Source organism: Rousettus aegyptiacus, unplaced genomic scaffold (genome assembly GCF_014176215.1).
Source record: "Rousettus aegyptiacus isolate mRouAeg1 unplaced genomic scaffold, mRouAeg1.p scaffold_m13_p_1, whole genome shotgun sequence".
NCBI lineage: Eukaryota > Metazoa > Chordata > Mammalia > Chiroptera > Pteropodidae > Rousettus > Rousettus aegyptiacus.
In genome coordinates, this window is record NW_023416284.1 from 5,392,090 (window position 1) to 5,409,766 (window position 17,677).

Below are 17,677 nucleotides of genomic sequence, written 5' to 3' on the forward strand. Positions count from 1 at the left end.
CTCCCACTCTGCTTAGCCTGGCCTGGCTCCCGGGGGGGGGGGGGCGGGGTGTCTATGCCCAGCCGTGGTCCCGCTCCGGCCCCCGCGTCCTCCCTGGGCCCCCGCCTGCACCAGCACGTCCCGGGCTCCGTCTCACAGCTGGAACGCCTCCGTTCTCTTTCCTGTCACCTCAAGCGGGTCACCAGCTCATGTCCCACCTCAGGACGTGCATTAACCACAGGACAGCCACTCCATCCCCCGTTAAGCTGATTTGATTAAAAGGGACGGTGCGGAACTTTATTGCCAGGTGGGTGGTGCCTATTTGTTGAACGAACTACCCGGATTCCTTCCCGTAAGTGCAAGTCAATCCAGAAGCACCTGAGACTACAGGTACGTGTTTAACCATCTCCACCGTCACGGCACCATGACGGGGCGACACCTTTTTTGCTGTCACGACGACCGGCAGGAGACAACAGGAGAACATGACGTGGGGCCGTGGCGGGGCCTCCCCCGCCCGCCAGCGCGGCGCGCCAGGCCCAGGTGTGGCAGGGACGCCACGCCCCCAGCCCCGGTTAGCGCCACGCCCCCGGACACGTGCGCACCAGCAGCGAGCCCTTCGCCTCTTCGCCTCCGCCTTCAGGGCAAGCCCAGGCCCCCGGGACTCGGGCCTCGGTGTTCGCTGGGCAGCGTCGGCTTCGCAAGGCGGGGAGAGGGCGGGCGCAGAACCCCGCGAGCCGCCGCCGAGCCGCACTCGGAAGCCGCACTCGCAAGCGGCGAGGCCGGGCAGTCCTGCTACACACCCTTCGCCGCTGCTTTCTGAAGGCCGCGCACAGACGCGGCCGTTTCTCGTCATCCGGGCGTGACGGCCTCGTCCCCGCCTCCTGCACCCACGCTTCACACGGCGGCCACACAGACTCTTCTCGGGACCGTGCTGCTCAGACCTCCGGCTCAGGACGGTTCGCACCAAGGCCGCCGAGGACCCGGCAGCGCCTGTCCACGTGGGACCATCTCCCTACCCACACTCCCACCCGTATTTACCGCACTGGAAATGAAAACCAAGAGAAGCTGTAATAAGCAAACCCAGTACGCGTTAACATAACATGTTTTATGAACGCAACTCAATTCTAAGCAGAGTGGCCACGTTTTACATCTTTGCCCATCTTTGCAGCGCCGGGCTCTCGGCTCGCTGCAGCCGGACGCTGCGTGGTCACACGGCACGCGGCCTCCAGGACCCTCCCCTGGGCCAGGGGAAGGACAGAACGTCAGCACTGCAACAGCTCTGACCTCCCAGGTCCCCCGACAGTGGCTCCGGGACCCAGGCGCCTCGGGGACCCAGGCGCCTCGCTGCAGGTGGCCGTTCAAACGTTCCCGCCTCGGACGAGGACCGCGCTGGCGGCTCTGCCCCCGGCCACTCCCTCTTTTCCCTTCTGCTGCGCGGCGCCGCCCCGGGCACCGGGCACGGAGAGGCAGCAGCGCCAGCCTGGGACCAGGGGCGGGGCGGGGGGCCTGGCTTCCTCCACGGGCCTCAGTTTCTTCACCTGTGAATTGAGGAGAGCGACAGTACCCGCCTCGTGGGCTGCTGTGTGATCAAGCTGGCCACACGTAACATGCTCACAGTATCAGACACGCAGGAAAGGCCACAAGGTGCTGTTGTGACTTCTCCTCTACTCGGACCGGTACAAAAACGCAGATTCAGGGAGGTTGTGACCTTTTGTTCTCTGCTAACTAGCGCTTCATCACCCAGGAACTATTTGGCCCATGAAAGGGTGTGCAAGGAACCTCACATACAATACAAGTAAAACCAGAGTCCTGGGTTGTAAGTTCTCTCATAAAGAAGTGCGTTTCAGTGCTAAGAATCAAAAAATAGGTATGATTTCATGTTGTAGACACTAGGAAGGTGTTTTTCGTTTTGTTTCTGGTAGGTGGAGGTGAGATCCTGGGGTATCTGTCCAGAAAGGACCTACTGTGACACCAAACCTAGATCATAAAGACCCAAATTTAAGGGCCTTTAGAAAACATCTTCTCCCCTCACAAAAGCTGCTCCTGGGACAAGAGGTTTGGTCAAGAAGAGAATTCAGAAGGTTACAGCCCCCAGGACCCCCAGGACGGCGTAAGCTAACTGGTGGAGGGCCCTGCGCTGTGGCCCTCGGGCTGGGAGGCGTCCACTGAACACGGAACAAGCTCACACTGCAGTGAGGCTGAACCTTTGACCCGCTTGCTGAAACCCCCATCTCCTCCAGATCTGTCAGGCCATGCGATGACGCAGGCCGGCACACGGCCCGGAGGCAGAGATACGGATCAGCAGCTGCGTCACAGAAAGCACGCCCAGACCGCCGCTGTGCGTCACTGCCCTCTCGTTTTAAAACACAGAAACTGTTAATTCGCTTTACTGTTAACAGTGCACCATTAATAGCAATAGTCAATTACAATGTTTTCATACTTAGTTTTATTAATAAAATTGTAAGTGTAGCAAATAAAGCTGAAGATTATCCCAATATACGTGTCCATAAAACTCCTCAGACTTTAAACCAATGACTTTACCTCAGTAGGAAGGTAACAATACGAGGCAAACTGCAGAAAACCTAAAACTGCAGAAAATATAACAAGGTAGTAGCACAAAATACGTTATTTCTGCTACACTAAGGAAAGACCTGCAGCTGAAAATGACTAATGGTTCAAGGCAAAAAAATAACTTTATGGCATTATTCTTAATTCCTTTATTTTTCCCCAGTATTCTCACTTTATAATTAAAAATTTCTAAATTGCTTCTTTAAGCTGGCAACAGAATGAAAAGATGTTGGCCAGTTCCAAAGACTGAACTTTTTAAATATTTAATAAATGATATTTTTAATATTTCATCACATTCAATTGGCATTATAAAATATTTATAGTAATAAGTGATTGATATTTCTGTAATCATCCCAAAAAAATCACAAATAAAGAGACTACCAGCCGTAAGTCTAGGAAACAGGTCACCCAGGCCGAAAGCCTGCCTGATTCATGTCATCACATTCTAAACCATGAAAAAACCAACGATTTTTAAAATTATTATTATGGTGGCATTGGTTAACAAAATCCAGTAAGTTCCAAGTGCACGATTCAACAGTAAGTCACATACGCACTGCATTGTGTTCACCGCCCACAGTTAGATTTCTTTCTGTCACCACATATTTGACCCCTTTTATCCATCTACCCGCCACCAACCCCTCCTACCCTCTGATAACCACTAGTCTACCGTCCATGTCCACGAATCTCTAAAAGCCAACACAATTTTGAATGGCACAGCATTAAATACTGTCATAAAGTGGCAAGGCTGGCAATCAGACCTATAAATATAGGCTGTGTCTGGGATGCACGCCTATTACCTTAGGACGTGGCTAGTTCTTGAGGTTGTAGTAGATTTTAATCGTTAAAACTTGCTACTGATTTAAAAATCAAAGTGAGAAGAACACAGAAGTCAACTTCTGGGTTATCTTTAAATATAAAAACGTATACCTTCCTAGTACGTCAACTCTGTAGGCAAAAGAGAGGGTGGCCCCTTGTCCGGGCCACGCAAGTCACAGGCCCCTCAAGGTGGCTGCAGAGCTTGCATGCTACCGCCCTGACATCAACCCAGCACCACAAAGGGCTCCCTTCTGATGATTTGTTTACAAAGAGAAATCTCTCTCCCAAAAGGAATTTGGTGAATGCCCCTTCTCATTCCATAACACCTAGGTAGGTCATACAGGCCCAGTAGTGACGTAATAATAAATAATGACAGGAATGTGTTAAGAGACTGTAGGCATTTCACCAGTAAACCTTAGATGATGTTACATGTTTTGTTTGCACGTTTAACCTTGGTCCATTAAAAGAATCTGCAATTAAGAAACACTGCCACTAGGTGGCGACAGGTGCCTTTGCTTGCAAGCTGCAATTCCAGCTCCTGACTTACTAAAGGAGCAGAATGCCATCCGAGCAGACCCCTTGTTAAAGGTATGCAGAGAAAAATGCCTTAAATGATGTAAGTATAAAATCTCCAGCTAATTCTTTTTCTCAAAAAAATCTAGAATAAGAAAAATATTCATACAGCTTCAAAATGAAAATTAAAAAGTCATACATGCTGACGGACTCCCCACGTACTGTTCCCAGTCATAAATTCTTATTTAGACTAGACCATCCCTGAACCTCCAAACCCGCTTCACGTCAAAGGTCTGGCTTCACATAGCCACCAACTGCCTTTGTTCCACAAAGTTCTTCCTGAATGAACACCGTCTATGCCAAAGCACGCAGCCAGGGGGCGGGCTCTGGGGGCAGAGGGTCACAGCCTGCGGCAGAACGCCAAAGCATCTAGGGCCACCCACGGCCACCCACACGCTAAAATGAGGGGCTGTGACCCCAGCGTTAGGGAGGGTGGTAAAAAACCAGAGACGGGAACAATTCACTCAGGGCTGGGGACATCACCAGTCAGCAGAGACCAAGGGGGATAACCACGTAGCCACCGTCTGAAATGTGGCCATGTCCCTTGTCAGAGGGATGCGGTGAGGCTCTGGAGGGTCTGTCTCCTGGAGGGAGGTGAACCTCCCACCCCGGGGACACAAGCTACTTCGGCTCCTAACACCTGGGCCAGAACCAGTCACGTGGCCCCACCCAAGTTCACCAGGGTGGGGAAGTGCCGCGTGTCCGGAAGAGAGAGCTGGAACCACCTGAGATCAACTCTAGGGACCACCAGAGACACACTGGAGACCTAAGAACATCCTTAAGAGGGATTTATCCTTTTGAGGAGGTATTTTAAACAGAATAAAAATACATACAAGGTACAAAGGCAGAAAAGTCTACGGCTCATTCTGGGACTAGCAAGACCGACAAAGGAGTGGCCCTTGCAGCGCAGGGGGGAGGCGCGGCTGGGGAGGGGCCTGAGCTGTGGGTTAGGGTGACAGGGCCAGCACCCCTCTCCTCTGCTACACCAAGGAGCTCCCTCAAGTCTTCAGACAGCAGGAACCGTGCAGTCTGGCAGAAAAGGCAGGAACCATGGGATCAGCTAATGAGTGGATTCTCTTTCTGACTCAGCTGTCACTAGGGGCAGAGGTCTGAGGCTGTCGAGACCTCGTTTTACCCCTTTTACTCAGCAGAAGGGAGAAGGAGACGTATGAGACAGAGTGATTACTCCTGACTGGAAAACAAAAAGCAAACGAAAACACTTGGGATCTTTTTTTTTAACAAAAAAGGAATCAAAGTTGGTACGTGACAATCTGTCTGTCTTTTAATAACTGGCTTCTTTCACTCAGCACGACATCCTCAAGGCTCAGTCATGCTACAGGTGCCAGAATTCCCTTCTTTTTAAGGCTGAATCATATTCCATTGTGTGTATCTACCACATTTTGTTCATCAGTTCATCCAACAATGGTACTTGGGTGACTGCACCTTTTTCTTACTGCGAATACTGCTGCTTTGAACATGGTTGTACAAGTATCTGTTCCAGTCTGTTTTCAATTCTTTTAGGTATAAACCCAAAAGCGAAACTGCTGGATCATAGGGTGATTCTATTTTTAATTCTCTGAGAATCTGCCAATATTGTTTTTCATACTGGCTGCGCCAACAGTACACAAGGGTTCTGATTTCTCCACATCCTCAACAACATTCGTTATTCTCTGGGTTTTGACGGTAGCCACCCAATGGGCATAATTAAACACGTTTTATACCAAGTACTTTTACCTTTCTATATTAAGTACGATACGGAAGTTGATGGAATAATGAACCGCATGTGCCCAAGATTCAACCACTGTAGTTACCAGCACAGGACCGACCTTTGACTTACACACTCCCGTTCCTGTCACCGGTTCCAATTATTCTGAAACAAATCCCATTCGTCCTGCAACCTCGCCCCTCGATTCTTCAACATACAACTCTACAAGATACCGGCTAAAACTGACCATGACGGCAACGTCACCTAGAAAACTCACAACTCTCTAACATCACCGAATACACATCAGGTTTCCTACTTACCTGATTGTTTTAGTATGTCAAATAATTTAACTCGATACAGCTCTGTGATTTAGCTATACCATTAGGCAAGAGACAACAGCCACAAGGCTATTTTTGAGAAACTAGGGTGTGATGATCTCAGATGTGCCTTTATGAATTAGGATTAAAGAACAAGTGGGATGAATATTTCTGATATTAAATCTGGCTTAAACATAGCATCCCCAAACCTGAGAGACAAGTACCCAGAGGTCTGTCACTAAAGTTCGTAACCTTTTCACGGGCTCTTTTGAGAATTTAATGAAAGGCATGAATTTGCTCCCAAGGAAAAAAAAAACAAAAAACAAAAATACACAAATGCTCAGCAGGAAGTTGTAGGGGCTTCGGGCACCGCAAAACAGGGAAGAATCTCCGTTCCGAACAGTGATGATCTAGCCGATCTGCGGCGAGGGGGCGGATGAGAGGGGGCGGATGAAACTGGAAATCGAGTTGTAAAACAAGGTTTCTTTTACATTTGTGGTTGTGAAATTTTACTTGTATTTCACTGGTGTGTGGCTGCAACATCTTAACAGTTCACTGAGACTTCTCTGCTGCTAACACCCCGACCCCACTGCAAAGAGCAGGGGAGGAAACAAACAGCTGCATTTTTAGAGGCAGAGCCTGGGGACACAGAAAGGTTCAGAGTAACAAAGTTGCTCCTTTGAAGCTGGGATGACAGAGGAAGCGCTGAGTAATGACGAGTGCAAGATGCTTTCGCTGAGGATAATTTTTTAAAAAACAGCAACTTCCGATTCGTTTTCTAGATGGACACCTCTGTTACACTGTTCAGGAGGTTACATGATGCAACATTCTTACGTCATGGGTACGAAAGGTGATGAAAAGGAAACTCCAGACGGGTAGGTAGGTGGACAGACGGACAATGTAAGGATTTCCGCCTTTATGCTAGCTCCAGGTGTGTCCTACAGCGGGTCTGTACTCACTACCTACGGTGCAGGATGGGGACTGACCCTAAGCTACCACGGACGGTCAGCATATTCAGGGGAACTGTGAAATTTTTATAGAAATCTCTGACAAATGTTTCCTTAAACGTTTCCATTTAAAGAGGCTACCCTTCAGTTACCCATTATCTCATTTTTCTACCACTCGGATTTTCATAGTTACAATTTTCCAAAGCAATTTACTATCATAGTCACAAATTTTTCTAGTAAGCAAATGAAATATTTCACTAGCACGAAGTGCAGAAGTCAACTGCTTTTCTAATCAAATTGTTTTAATTCAAGATTTACCCCACAGAGTCAACAGGCCAGGCGCCAACACAAAGTGTAACCACACACAAAGTCTAACGATAACGTGGTCCTTACTTATTTAACCTCCTGAGCTTCAAAAAAAACTCTCACACATCACATTGAGCGCCTCTCATTACATGTCACAAATGTGACGTGGCAGCCACTCTAGCATGGGAGCCTCGTGACTCACTACGAGATTTCCAAGGGCAAAAGCTCTTACACGACACTTCCGGAAGTTTCAAACGGTGACAGGGAAGGTGCACAGGGAAGACAGTCCTTAAACACTTAAGAAGTCAGGGGCCTAGTGGATTCAGCCGTAACGACAGGAGCCTCCAGGTGTGAGTGCTCACAGGGTCAGAGGGTTTCTCTCAGGTCCCAGTAATGACCACCCAGGCCAGCCTCGCTCCCTGCTCGGGGGCACAGAACTGCCCCCTGGTGCTGGAGCCCTGCCCTCGGCTACAGCCTCCCTGGGAACAGAGGAGGCACTAGGCCTGAACCCCGTGACCCCCCAGGTGACACATGAAGATGGTGTTTGAGGCCAACATCCCCAGGCACCTCGGGGATCCTCTCTGACCAATATGCTGGGGTTAGGTGCCCAGGGTCCGGAGCCCTTCGCAAGCTCCACGCCCTTGGGTGGTGGCTGGTGGGTATGAGAACAGAGTAGCCACCTCTCGGTTTTGCAAGGCGCGACAGGGTGGGGGGCAGGGGATGGAGTTGGAGAACGTGTCTTCCTCATTCGGATGTTTGTCTCTGTGGTAAGGGGAGGTGGGAAACGAGAAAGTTTGTTTATTAAAATCGGTGTCCAGAAAAGGGACCCCAAACCAGAGGGCAAAGAACATGCCTCGACCCAGCACCCGCAGCGCGGTCTGTGCTGGGGCGCAAGGCGGAGTGTCCTAGGTGTCCTCCCTCAGCTACACCTCCGGGGACGCGCCCTGGAGTCCGCATCCGCCAGGCTGACCGGGGGCTGGGCAGGTTGGAATGGAACATTCTCCAAGGATTTCGATGCTCTCGCCAACAATGAACAAAGCCTGTCACAGAAGGCTCACCTGTCACAGACGCATTCGGAGTTACCTTGTCAGAGAAACTGGGCGACTTTCACTTTGCTCTCTTGACCACTTTCTTGCTCTCTGTGCGCCCCCCTAGTCCCCTCCGCACCCCGCCCCCACCCCCAGTGGGGGCCGGTCTCTGGCTTCACTCCTCGAGGACAATGACTCATAACTGGCGCAGCTAGAGCCATTGGCTCCTTGCCCCCCCCCCAAGCAAAATCCTCTCCCGCATGACTATTAATTCTCTGAAATGTAACATCTAGAATTTCTCACAGGCAGAGCAATGCAAAACTGCACACCTTATCTTCAGCGTCAGGCCCTGTCTGCCGGTACTGCTGGGACCAGGTCCCTGCAGCGTCCCCACAGGCCGCCTTCCAGCGAGGCCGGCCGCGCGGCCCCCATCCAAACGTGCTCCAGACCGCCCCCGCCTCTTCACCTGCACCAAATCCAAACTCGCCTGCTCCCGCTCCCATCTCCTCGCAATTCTGGCCAGCTCGCTGTGAGTGGGGTGCTAATGAAGGATGACTTCAGGCACCCACACTCGGATTTTGCAAAGAACTTCAATGATTTAATATAGAAGTAGAAACTCAGACGAAATATGCAAGCACCCTGCAAGCTGGCAGAGGAAAGTGTTTCTGGAACAGAGTCCTTTAACGCCTCTCAGTTCGTATCTTACATGCAGAGAAATTATTCAGAGTTCATGTATTTTTATGCGGTTTTCTGCAGAAGGGATCCTGCAGCACGACAGGAACGCGCCCACTGCCAAACCGCTACCGGGCCCCGTCCAGTTGCTGATTTGTACCATCCATTTATCAATGAACTCTTCCGATGGAAGTCCATCAGAAGTCCAGTTATGCAAACAAAGTACATGCCACGTTTCCCTAGATTTCCTGTTTTGCAACATTATCAGAAAATCCAGGCCAGGTTTGCCCTTTTCTTTCTCCTTTATCACATTTGTCTTGCATTAAAATAAGACAGGGCGCTGTCCTGAATGGTAACATAATAGTCCAGTGGTAATTTCCAAATTCTGTGTTTTTTCAGTCTCCTGACCTTCATATACAATGGAAAACTTTATCATACGCACTTCAGAAAAGGCCACGCAGTATTCAGGACCTGCTGGCATTCGCTAGCAACGCAAAGTTCTCAACAGCTGTTACCTGAAGCACTGTCACGAGGTGACTAAAATCCTCTAATAAACCCAGGATGGCTAATCAGAAGAATCAATACTCCGCCCTTGCTCCCTCATTTTCTGTTCCTTTGTTACATTCTTACAATATTAATGATGGCAAGATAAATGCTTTAGCATTGAGTTTCTTACATGATAAAATAAATGTAATGTTTTTACAATAAACACGGAAAATAAAACAGCTCCATCTCGCTTTGCCACCGAGTCTCTCAAGAAGAAAGCTGGTATCAGAAAAGAGCAGAATCAAGACGATGATGAGGGAACTAAAGCCCAAGACCGGAGAGACAAGGAAGAAGGGACGTGCTTCCCGTGAGTTTCTGGGGTGCTGTGAACCCCAGGACACTGAGATAAATCATAGGCAGAATCGCTAACCTACACCGCGGTCGATCTTTAAGGGATTCGCGAAGCGTGTAACACCTGGTTCTAAATGAGAAAAAGATGGATACGCAGTTTTAAATTGTATTTCAATGAGTTTGACACTGATCCCGGACGAAATCCCACCTCCTGGTGACTGGCAACGAAGTGGCGAAATGCAAACTGGATGAAAATAAAGGCAGGTGGGCTCAGACAGGTTTACAAAGGTCCCTGAATCACGAACCCTGGACACCTGGGCCAGCCTCTCGTAACCTTCCGAAGGCTCTCACACTTGGTTGGCTCTCTTCGACGTCTACATCAAGTCTGAGGATGACATGAAGCTAGAATGAATGGGTAAAAGTCAGGATTCACAATTACCTGGCAGGATGAAGTGGCGGGTCCCGTGTGGCAAGGTGAAGTGTACCCAAGACGAACACACCAGAACAAAGCGGCAGGGCAAGACACACGGTTCGACGCGGATGTGGAGGGAGGCCTTGAGGGTTCAGTGTGACGGCGCAGCCGAGAGGCTTCGACAGGGGATGCTAACCCCGTGCCGGCCGCTCCAGCTCCGCACGTGTGTGAGGGTCTCTATTACACCGCCTGCCCATCTGAAAAGTGGCATCTGCACCCTGAAGCACCTGAGGAGAAAGATACCTGGCAGGCCGGCAGATTTCCGAAATAAACAGAGGTGAGAGACCCAGAAGGGCCAACGCAATCCTGAAGGACGATAACGAAGCTTTACATAAAGCTACAGTGATCGAGACGGTGTATGGTACTGGTGAAAACAAACAGATCAGAGGAACAGAACACAGAGCCCAGGAATACAGCCGACGGATCTCTGACGAAGGAGCAAAGGCAACACACGGGGACAAAGTCTTCCTTAGCGAATGGTGCTGAACAACTGGACGACCACGTGCAAAAAAAGGAAAAAGAATCTAGACACAGACCTTACATCCTTCCCAGAAAATTTACTCCAAATGGACGTAGACCCGAATGTAAAATGCAAAACTATAAAACGCCTAGATGATAGATAACACAGGAGGAATCCTAGATGACCTTGGGTGTGGTAATGACCTTTTAGATATAACACCAAAGGCACAATCCATAAAGGAAATAATTGATAAACCAGGCTATGTTAAAATTAAAAACTGCTCTACCAAAGATAATATAAAAAGAAGGAGAAGACAGACCACGAACTGGAAGAAAACATTTGCAAAATATCTGATAGACTACCATCCAAAGAACTTGACAAAAGAAATCAACCTACACAATTTAAAAAAATACATATACCTCATCAAAGATATATAGACAAGAAAAGTAAGCACATGAAAAGATATTCAACATCATATGTCATTAGAGATTGCAAATTAAAACAATAATCCACTAACACCTATTAAAGTGGCCAAAATTCAAAACACTGATAAAACCAAATGCTGGTAAGGATGTGGCACAACAGGAATTCTCATGTATTGCTAGCAGAAATGCAAAATGATACAGCCATTTTGAAAAACAGTTTAGCTATTTCTTACAAAGTTGAACATATTCTTACCATATGATCCAGAAGTCATACTCCTTGGCATTTCTGTAAGTGGAAAATTTACGTCCACACAAAAAACTGCACATGGATCTTTACACCAGCTTTGTTTGTAATTGCCAAAACTTGGAAGAAAATAAGATGTCCTTCAGGAGGCAAATGAAGTGTGGACCAGCCAGACAACGGAATACTATTCAGTACTAAAAACAAATGAGCTCTCGAGCCATGGAAAGACGTGGAGGAAACTTAAATGCTCGTCACTAAGTGAAAGCAGCCAGTCCTAAAAGGCTGCACACCGCAGGATTCCAACTACGTGACAGTCTGGAAAGGGTGAGACCATGGAGGCGGTGCCAGGCGCCCGAGGGGGGTTAGGAGAAACAGGCAGGGCACAGGAGGTTTGCGGGGCGGTGAAACTCCTCGGTATGATGCGACAGTGGTGGTTACGTGCCATGTGTCTGTCAAAACCCATGAAACGTGCGATACTAAGAGTGAACCTTAACGTGAACTGTGGACTCTGGGCGACAAGGCTGTGCCCACGCAGGCTCCTCGACGGTGACAGCCGCACCGCTGCGGTGTGGGTGCCGGGGGTGGGGCAGGTGTGTGGAAACTCTGCACTTTCCACTCAGTTTGCTATGAACCTAACGCTGCTCCCAAGATAAAGTTTATTACTTTTTCAAAAAGCTACCTTCATTTTACATAATGGGAATTTTACCTCAATTTCTAAAAGCGGGGAGGAGTTATGGGGAACAGAGTTCATAAAAGAGCAAACATGTAATGTTTACGACAGTATTCTAAACACGGAATCTGTTTACTCCTCCATCCCTATGAGATAGGTACTATTATGCCCCTTCCACAGATGGAGAAACTGAGGCACGGAGAGATTAAGCAGCCTGTTGTTCCAAGAGCGCAGAGCAAGTGAACGGCAGAACTGGGACTGGCCCTGGTCACCCAGCTTCACCATGGCCATGTGCTTACCCACCCCCCTCCGCTCCCACAGCGGCAGCATTTGTTCTGTGGAGACCCAGAGGCTAAACGTCCTGACACTGGACACTGCCCTCCACGAGGAGGATTTCCCTGATCAGATGAGTCGCAGTGGAAAGTAGCTGACCGATGCCGGTGCTCGCTGTAGAGACGGACCACACACCCAGAGCCGCACTAGGTCATTTCCCTCTAAAGCTCCTGTCAACTCCAAAACTCCAATTTGAGCACAACCTGCAAACTTCTGAGACACTCTTGTAAAAAAAGTGTTGCAAGATTAAAAAGAATGTAACTTTGTTAACACAATATACCCTTTCTCCAGAACCTTTAAAACTCCTCTCCAGTTTTATACCCTTTCCTGACTCAACCCCATGTGAAAGGTTTGTAACAAGTCGCACAAATTTATGCTGAATATTATTTATTGCAGAAAGACAGAGGGCTAAAAACACGCTAGATTGGTTTCTATTATATTCCTACTTTTCATATTCTGAGCTATAAAAATATCATGCTGACAATAACTTCAATTGTTTCCTCTTTGGTCAATGGGCTTATTGAGCTAAATGATATCTAAAATCCCTTTTATTTCTAAAATTCTAGACTTGTAATTCTGAAACTGATTTTTCTTTTTTTAGGCGAGGCAACCTTTGGTTGACCTCACGGATTGCAAGGACTTTGTCAGCTTACAATTCTTGATTTTTTTATTTTTTACGCCTATAGCACCTGGTCTTCCTAGGTGGTCTCCCATCCAAGTACTAACCAGGCTTCACCCTGCTTAGCTTCTGAGATCAGAAGGAATCGGGCTTGTTCAGGGTGGCATGGCCAGAGACTGAAACTGATTTTTAAAGATTAGCAGATTTTTAAAGTTTAGGGGTTTAAAAGTAATTAACATTTAAAAAATATATTATGGTGACATTGATTAACGAAAAGTAATTAACATTCTAATGCAATGACATACAGGTAACCAGATTACTTCAGTAGGAAGACAAACTGCCAGATTTTAAAAGCACGGGAAAGACTTTTTATTATAAATGGGAAGAAAGGACTAGAAAACCTCTCGAGGGGAAACTGGATTTGTGAAATGAAGTCTCTCCAAAAACTAGATCACTGGCAATCAGGAGTAACTGGCGAAACAAATAAGTAGACGACCATTCCCCACCCTGACAAACAGCACAGGTACAAGCCCATACAAAATTTATTCCGATTCTGGGAAAACACCCAAGATCTTTCAGGAAAACAAAGCAAACAGCAGTGCAGACTTCTTTAATCATGGCAGTTATAAAAAGCATGTTTGTTTGTTTTACAATGAAACTGGCAATTTAAAGGTCTCAAAAGGGCCACCTTGTGAGAGGGGGAAAAAAAAAAAAGGTCATCTTTTTTTTTAAGTACTTAAAAAAAGCTTGATTTTCTGGATCTCATTCTACGAAAAATACTAATAAGTGTCTACTACCAAAAAAAAAACCCAAATAAAACTGATTTTAATGTTTACTTTTACACTTTCTCACCTGTTCTTGCCTCATTAAGAAGGCGTCCTTTAGTAAAATTTAAAAGAAAACCAAAAGTAACAATCCACAGACCCATAAGATCCTGATTCCACACTTGGAGAGTGCGGGCTGCCTTCCTCCATGGGCCCCTCCCTGGGAGGCCGCAGAAGGTGCTGGGCTCAGAGGCAAATGCGAGTGAATGTAAATGAGAGAGATGAGTCTAGGGATAAGCTGAATTAACTCTGATTTGTTTCTTTTTAAGTAAATCGTTTGTAAGTTTTGGCTTCGACCATGACTTAGGAGCAAATCGCTGGTGAGGTCTCCCCTCAAACCTGCACTTTGCCGACAGCCACTGTCCAACGGCGCGTCATCAGAATGCGGCCTGAGGATCCCGGGGATCCCCAGGACCCTTTCAGGGGGGTCTGCAAGGCCCCCCCCTTTTCCAGCTACGTATCTGTGTGAGGTCACATTTTCTTTACGTACGTCAGTCAAACAACAGGTAACAGCAGGTTGAATGCAACCCCACTGTCTTCTCCTAACCCACATTAAAGAGATTAGCCGAAATGTGAAACGATGCCGGTCCGCTTACTAAATTTCTGTTTGGGGAAATATAGTCCTTTTTAATTAAAAATGTTGTTACCATCTAATGGATTTACTGTTGCTATTTTAAATAAATCAACAATATTTTAGGTGAGTCTCAGTTTAATTTCTATTAGAGTAAATATTGATGGGCAAAACCCACATACACAAGCTCTTTGAGGTCCTCAGTGGTTTCTGAGCACGCGGTCTGGGACCCCTACAGGGTTAAACAGAGCCCACTGCTTTCCTCTGATGGACTATTATAACCACCACACCCAGGACAAATGTTTGTTAATGAATGATCACTGAGAGAGTTATAAAACACCCTGTATAAAATGAATTGTGTTTAAAACTTTGACTATAGAGGTATGTTTTTACATGGGAAAAAAATCTAGATACATAACACATGGGAAGTTTTAAGACTAATGATCTCAGGTAGTATTTTAGATCATCTTATTCTTTCTTGCACTAGAGTGTACTTTTCTTTTTCTACAGTAAGAAGGTAGGGGGACACCCGGAGTAGCATTTCCCAAAGTATGTTCTATGGCAGCGGTCCCCAACCTTTTTGGCACCAGGGACGGGAGCTCCTGTGAAAATCTTGGGCCTGATGACCCGAGGTGGAGCTGAGGCGGTGATGCGGGTTCTGGGGAGCGGCTGCAAAGACAGATGAAGCTTTGCTCACTAGCCCACGGCTCACCTCCTACTGTGTGATCCAGTTCCTAACAGGCCACGGGTCAGTACTGGTCCACAGCCCAGGGGTTGGGAGCCCCTTTTCTATGAAATACTGGTGCTCTGAAATGCTCCAGGGAGAGTCCATGATCAAGTCAGCTGGGTGAAAGTTGATTACACCCCCCACTCAGCAATTCGACACACGCCAAGTACACTTCAGACTCCGGAGTCTCAGCATAGCGAAATCTATTCAACAGCAGTTACCAAACTTAGGAGACCAACAGATATCCCTTTAACCAAATAACACCTGTCCACGCAACGTACTTAGGGAAACGCTGCCTTAGAGACCAACTTGCCATCCCACACCCTAACTACCTGCAGTTGAGCCTCTAACGAGACCTTTAGACGTCACTATGTCACCATTATTTAGAATGGATGACTTCTAGTAAACACATACAAATCCAATCAAGATGATTTGAGGGCTGTGTAAAGTACACTTCTCACATCTGCTTTAGTAAAATACCTCCAACGAAGGAGTAACTTTGACACAGATGTAGGAATTCACGAACAGTTTTAAACGGCAACTCTTAAGTATAATTTTCTTTGATGAAAAACGCTAAGTACATTTGACTGTGATTCACCCCTTTGAATAACGTGTGTTCTCTGAAAGGGTGACCTGCACCGACAGGCAGTTCCTGGCGCGGGAGCCGCCCACCACGCTCACCTCCCATCCCCCACTCCGGGCCAAGGCTGGGTGGGGGGAGACGGCGGCTTGCTTCCCAGGCTGCCCCCCCCCCTTCCACCTCGTACTGCCTCCTTGCTCCAGGTGCGGGCCAAGGTGTGCCTGGTGAGTGACTGATGCCCCCAAATCTTTAAGCTTTCTTCCACTTCAAGGTCTACTGACCACAAAAATTTAACAAGCACGTCATTGTGGGTTTATATCATTATTAATACTGTGACAGCGTGTACGCTGTTTTACTGCGAATTTGCCCATTTTCGCTGGCATGGGTTAAACAGGTTTCTGGCAATCACTTCGGGTGCTGAAAACAATTTATAACAACGTTTCCTGGGGAAAAGACAATTTGAGTTCTAAATTCAATTCCTGATAGACTGATATTACTTTTTCAGGTCACCTGGGAATCCGAAATGGGTCCCAGGAAGCAATGCATCAAGACGAAGCCAGGTTAAGGCAGCTGACCGTCACTCGAAGATGACACAGAGCTGAGGTGGCCACAGAAGCCCAGCTGGGGCGAGTCCACGTCTCCCAGGTAACCGACTCTGAAAACAGAGCATCTCAGGAGAGATCTTAATCTGACCAGACCCGGACTTGCTGGCCAGCACTGGAGGGGCCTCAGACGTCAGGGTTCCGGCACTGCCATGCGCCCGCCTGCCTCAGTTTACCGGTTGAGACTTGGATTTCCAGAAGACCAGAAGGCACAGTCAGGGCCGCTCTCCTGCAACTCAGCCAGGCTTCTGGACAAAACAGAAACTTCAGGAAACCCTCTCAGCCTTCTCCCTCCAGGCAACCAAAAGCTGGCCAAAGCGGCCATTTGCTCTCTCACTGCCCCTGGCCTCACTGTATCCACCAGCACTGACAACCACTTAAAAAAAAAAAAAAAAAAAAAAAACAAGGAAGACAAACTTCCCTTTTAAAAAGAATTACTTTTCAAGAATACTCAGAATAATTCTAGAAAAAATGGGGTTAATACACTTTATTAGTTGAATAAGCAAAGTGTATTAATCACTCGCATTTACGACCTAAAACATTTCATCAAACAAATGTCAATGCGGCAATTATTACTAATATGAATCACCATTAGGAGAGAAAGCAGAGGCTACGTTATGAAATGATCCCATTGGTACTTGTTCCTCCAGTTAGTAAAGGTTTAAAAACATCAGATTTCATATGAAAAGGCATTTAAGCCATTTCCTATTCCAGGCTTTGAATGTGTAGAAGAGGCTTATTAGCTGCCTCTTTTAATTAAGCAAGAGAAGGCTTCATGCACTGGGGAATGGACTTCCTAAACTGTTGCCAATCGAAAATGCTTTTATTCAGGAATCACGGCCGATATTAACAGATATTGACAAACAGCTCAGCAGCAAGGTCAGGCACCTCGCTAATTCGGGGCTTTACAATCCGGGCGGCCTACCGCTAACGCGACACCAGCAGCTGAGGTGCCGGTCACCGCGTCCCCCCATCCACGCTTCAGTAGTTGTACCCCAAAGTGAGTCAGGCCTAGGGGGGAAATGAAATGCAAGCCAGTGCATTTTACTGCTTAGTAGCCCTTCTGATAAATGTTGGAAATATATAGCAAAAAAAAAAAAAAAAAAAAAAAAAAATGAGATTACCCAAGAATTTTTATTATTTGTTATTCTTCTTACTAATTCATTAACAGAAAACTGGCATGAATTAGTCAAGGCGTTTTAAAGGTTAAAAAAATCTGCTTGACGCCAAGGCTTTAATCCTCCAATTAAAAGTGACCCTGCTCCTCAATTAGCCTCACAGTCTGTCCTTTGATAGTTTCTGGGGGACAGAGAAGAGTCCACCCTGAGGCCACCAGAGACTAAGTCTTCCTTCCAATGAGGGGAGGGGGCAGGAGGGGTGCCCCAGGACACCCGTGCATCAG

The 17,677-nt window shown here is 47.4% G+C and overlaps 1 protein-coding gene and 1 pseudogene across 4 annotated transcripts in view; both read right to left on the reverse strand.

Moving 5' to 3' along the window:
• CLSTN1 (calsyntenin 1) overlaps positions 1-17,677 on the reverse strand; it is a 55,031-nt gene that overhangs the window by 30,699 nt on the left and 6,655 nt on the right. The gene's annotated exons all lie outside the window — the stretch shown is intronic.
• LOC118604993 lies at positions 13,030-13,148 on the reverse strand (annotated as a pseudogene).